The sequence below is a fragment of the Corvus hawaiiensis genome, chromosome 9, assembly GCF_020740725.1.
Source record: "Corvus hawaiiensis isolate bCorHaw1 chromosome 9, bCorHaw1.pri.cur, whole genome shotgun sequence".
Lineage (NCBI taxonomy): Eukaryota > Metazoa > Chordata > Aves > Passeriformes > Corvidae > Corvus > Corvus hawaiiensis.
The window spans coordinates 8343496-8348651 of NC_063221.1; positions in this window are offsets into that span (position 1 = coordinate 8343496).

The window sequence follows — 5156 nt, forward strand, 5'->3', positions numbered from 1 at the left end:
ACACTGCCCACTGCCCCCTGCACCCAGCTAGCTGCCCTTAACGCCTCCTGGGGTTTGGAGGGCAGGTTCTATCCTTCCTTCCTATCTGTTTCTCATATTAGCTTTTTCAACATTTCTAATTTATAAAATGGGAAGCCTCACCACACTGGGATGTGCTGCACAGGACCCTGCTGTCCCAGGGGCAAGGACACATGGTTTGGCTCTCTTCTAACAGGATTTAGGACTTGCTGCATCAGTGTGTACAAGCTGGTTTGGGGCAGTAGAGTAAATACTTGATTTTTTTGCCCCAATGGCTTCCCCCCCCTCCCCCCCCATTTTTTAGCACCACCAACACAAAGAGTTGTCATCTGCAGCTGCTGCTGTTCTCCAGGATGACTCCCCAGGGCTCTGTGCAGTGCCTGCAATGGCTCCAAAAGGGCCACCAAAGGCAAAGCTCTGCTCTGTGTCCCTGGCTCAGGGACAGAGACACCTCTCTGTCTTGCGTCCCTCCACTCCTGGGGATGTACTGGCAGAATAAGGGCCACCACACACTGTGGCATCTACTGCCTGCAATGGAGGTCCAGCCCAGCTCTCACACACCCCCTGCTCACAGCTTCCAGGGGAAACCATGAAGTCCAGTTGAGGTACTTTGCATAGCTGGAGGAATTCAGAGATTAATCTCTAACATGTGAGGAAGGAGAAAACCTGCTAATGAGCCTGCAGCACCAATCCTCAGGTGTGAGCCATCAGCCATCAGAAAAACAGCACGGCTGCACCTGCACCAGGCACTCCCAGGGCGCAGGTGCAGAGCCAGGTTCTTGTTCCCCCTTTTCCTGTCTTTAAGGAATGCAGAGAGTGGATAAGAATCATTCTGAAGCCATTTATTACGGAGCTATTCAATACTGTATTTATTACAGAGTTAAAAACCACATTTGAAAACTTGGAACAAACTTCTGGTGAGTATTTTGGAGAGGTTGGAGACAGAGGCAAAAATAAAGCAGGCTGAGCTGCTTTGTGCTTCTTTTTTTTTTTTTGGTGGGAAAACAGTATTTTAGTGAGAAATTAAAGTTTCAGTGGAAAAAAGAAGCCTGAAATATTTATGTTGCTCTAGGGAAAAACAGAGTAGCTGCTCCCATCAACAATACACCAACAAACTATAAATATCTGAAAATCAAGCCTACATTTCACAGAAAAGACTACACTGCACAGACAAGCACCTGCTGCTCCTCTGCCAAATCCAGCTGGAGCATCTCTGTGAGATATAAATAGAAGCACAGGGAAGATTGCTCAGCCAGGGCCAAATCACCTCCTGGCATGCAGAGCTGGCCAGCTGTGCACGTGGAGAGAGCAGCAGGGAAGGAGAAGGGAAACACACCCATCTGCCAGGACTTGGGCAGGAGCTCTGCTGGTGCAGTCCAAAACAGGGTTTAAAAGCCTTCAAAGGATTCAAAGAGGTTACAGGGTGCTCCATGGAAAGGCCAGCAGCCCTTCCTGTGGGATGAAAGCAGCCCCAGCTCCTGCTCGTTGTTCTTATCGCAGTGGCATTTCAGAAGTGGCTGTCATTGCACAGAAGCAGATATCTGATTGTGGGGGCCTTTAATTAACAACCCAACCCACCACTGGGAAACTGCATTCAGAAATTCAAATAGAAACAATATTTTTTCATGATAACCAACAAAGCCCCAGTGAGGCAAAGCTGAAGCTGATCCTCTTTCTGAGGGAGCTGTCCTCAGAGATGATTCCTCTGTTTACCTGGGCACCAGATCTGGATGGAGCAGAGCAAGCTGCCAAGCACCCTCCCAACCAGGCATCCAGCCCTGCTCCTGGGCACAGCTCCCAGCAGATGACTCACAGGGCAAGGGCTGGAGACGTGGCTCACAGGCTGTGAAACAGCAACAAAAAACATTTTTCTTGCTCACCAGTCTGGGGAGCGAGGGTTTGGCTGTTTGGGAGTGTTGAGGAGGGCTGCATTCACACCCCTGGGATCCTGCTTGGCATGCAACTGGAAAGGCTTGGTCAGACTTAAGCCAGGTCTTGCAGCTGAAACTGTCTGAAAAGTAACAGATTTTCTTTCTGTCTCCTACACTCGAGGGATGCAGATCACACTGATCACATCTGCGATGAGATGAACAACTTCACCCTAGCTCAGGCCATGAAGCAAGCCCGGTGAAGCTCTTGAGCACTCTTTCCCCCTCTTCATGAGGTGGCCAGTGGTCTTTCACTACAGATATAGAAGTGGAAGCATAAGCAATAGAAATTCCAAAAGTGGTAACTTTCAGTACACTGCACAGTTCCTGCTGGGTTAAGAGCGTAAGATGCAATTCTCACTCTTGAGGACAAGGCAAGTGGTCTCTTATTCCTTCCCTTCTGTCTTTCCATTTTCTGGGATGACTACAACAAATTCCAGGCCTGCAGCAAGAGGCACAGGTCAGAGGAAAAAGCTGTCAGAGGTGAAGGCCACTAAAAGCACACCAGGTTGCCCAAGATAACTCTGAAGTTCCACTGTAGGTTTATCAGGTAGCATCTGTCAAGAACAGTTTTGCTCAAGCTCAGCTTGCCACACACCTGGCAGGTGCTGGGTGGATCTTGGGGCACAAGACAGACCCTGCCAAATTAATCTCTGTGCTGCTTTGAAGTTCAGCAGTGTTATTCATTTTAGAGGGCTGGCTACTGCAGTGAAGAAAGACATATGTCACAGCCTACCAGTGATACCTGTCAGTACCATCACCCTGCTCTCAGGGTAGGTCTCCAAGGAAAACCTTCACTGGCCACGTGGTCACACATTGAACTGGAAATGACAACTTCTCTGGTCTCATCTCTGGAAATAAAGAACCTGCTCTAATTTTGAACTTGGCCCTTCTTTCAGCCAGGGGTGGACAAAGCAGCCACAGGGATTAATTAGCTCCGTTGGTTAGAGCATGGTGCTTATAATGGTTCTAATCCCCACATGGGCCATCCACTTAAGAGATGGACTTGTGATCCTTGTGGCTCCCTTCCAGCTCAGAATATTCTGTGATCCCTTGCAGCTCCATGACCCAAGAAGCCTGTAAAGCATTGTTTCTCACAAAAACTCACACTTCATGGGAAAGTGCTTTGAGAATATGTGCCTTTCAGTTTTCAGATCTCTGAAATGCAGCTGACCTGAGTTCCTTGTTCAAGCCTTTGTTGTCTAGCAGGCATACCAAATAACCCACTTTTTCAGTGTGGAATAGATGACTTGGCTCTTCAGAACACAGGCAAACAGGAGTGAGATTCTAGTGCCATACTCAGCATTTTGTTTCAGAACCCGCCTGTGATGCTGTCAGAGGCTGGGTGCTTTCTTCAGATCTGAGATCCTCCGAGCTGCCCCAGAGTTTCTAGCAAACAAACTTAATGCTTTCATTTTATACCAGAAGCATCACAATTATCTGGGAAATCTCCCTCCCACACCCCACAGTCTGTATTTCGGGTGTCTCGATGATGTCACCACCATACAGTTACTAAGGTTAAATACTGCCTTTAAAAACTTTTTAAGTTTTAAAAAAAAAAATTTTTAAAAGCCACTGAGGTCAACTTTTAAGCTCAGGCCCTCTCTGACCAGCTTAAATACAGAAAAACAAAGCAGTTGAAAGAACAGTACCAAAAGAAATCATCCATCTTTTCTCTCCCACTCCCCTCTTAACCACACGCTGCCAGACCTACCTGCAACTGCTCCCATCCTGCTAGGCCCTCCTGCAGTTCTCTGTTGTTGCCTTTCCCAGTTTCTTCATAATCCTAAAGTGATCTTCTCATGAAGAGAGCCACCAATACCTGCCCAGACACTGCCTCTTGCCCTGCCTAACTCCACAACACATCCCAAAGGGGATGCAGGAAAGCCAGGAACACAATGACAGCTGCACAGCTCTTTATTACAACGCTGGTCCAACATGAACAGTCATGGGGGTCAGGAAAGGAAGTTACAAGAACAGTAACCAGGAAGAAACATCGTAGGTCTGCACTCTCTTCAGTCCTGGGGATACAGCAGAGAAGAAAACTTAGAAGAAAATTCCATAAGAAATATGACAAGTCTCCTATCCAAATACATTCCAAATAGGAAAACCAGAATGGAGTGGAACCATGAGCTTCCCCTTTCACATTCCCCCTGAGAAGCTGTGTCTTGGTTTGAAAGACAGGTGTCTGCCAAGGAAGGCAGGAGTCTCCCTTGAAATGAAAAAAAAAAGCAACCCCCTTCCCTCCAAATTATTGTAATTTTGAAATTAAGGGGCTTTCAGGCAAAGATATAGGAACAGGAGTAACAGTTCTTTACTATTATATATCTATACGTGTATAACAAGGCAAACAAACAGCAATAACTATGGCAGTAACAGCAAACAATCACAAACCCAGTCCCAGCCTTCTCGGCTGTCAGGCCCTTTCCCCTCGGGTGCAGTTCCGCTCGCAGCCGGCAGGGGCGCTGGCGGCTCCCGGTGAGCAGGGCAGGTGCGATGGTTCCCCCGCGGCTGCAGGGGGCGCTCCGGAGCGAGCTCGGGGAGCACGCGGCAGTGGTGGCCTGGGATCCCGGGAAGGGATGGGACAAAGGCTTCACAAACCCCTGGGCAGCTGATCCCGGTGTCCGGCCGGACCCTCGGGAACAGCAGGCTGGAATGGCAGGGACGAGCACAAATCCCGGGTGGCAGACGAGAAGTATCGAACTCCGGAGCTGCGGCGGGAACCCCGGAGGTCTGGGCAGGCAGGGAGTGCGGGGCTACAGAGTAGCGAAGGCTCGAAACAATGGCAGGAGCAGGGCGGCTGCAGCCCGACTCCTAGCGGGGCAGGGGAAGGCGGGCTTGGGAATCCCGGGCTTCCTCTGGTAGAAGGAAGGCAGCTGAAAAACAGCAGCCTGCAGTGCCGACAAGTTCCCCCAGCCTCTCTCTCCATCCAAACGCCGGGAACTAACAGCCCACAAACCCAGGTGAAAGAGAGGATGAAAGAAGAGGCCAGATTGGACCCCTCCCTCTGTGGCCAGGTCTTTTGTTTTTCTTAAGCACCCAGTAATTTGTCCCCCTAGCAACATGTATGGGGAAAATTCTTTAAGAGAAAAAGAAAACAGAAGAACTCCTAAAACCCCAACAAGCAGTTTCAGTTCCACTAATCTGGAGGCACAGTAAGTGAGTCATACTTCAGCAGGTACCTCCATGTGTGAGGTCAAAACCAGGTCA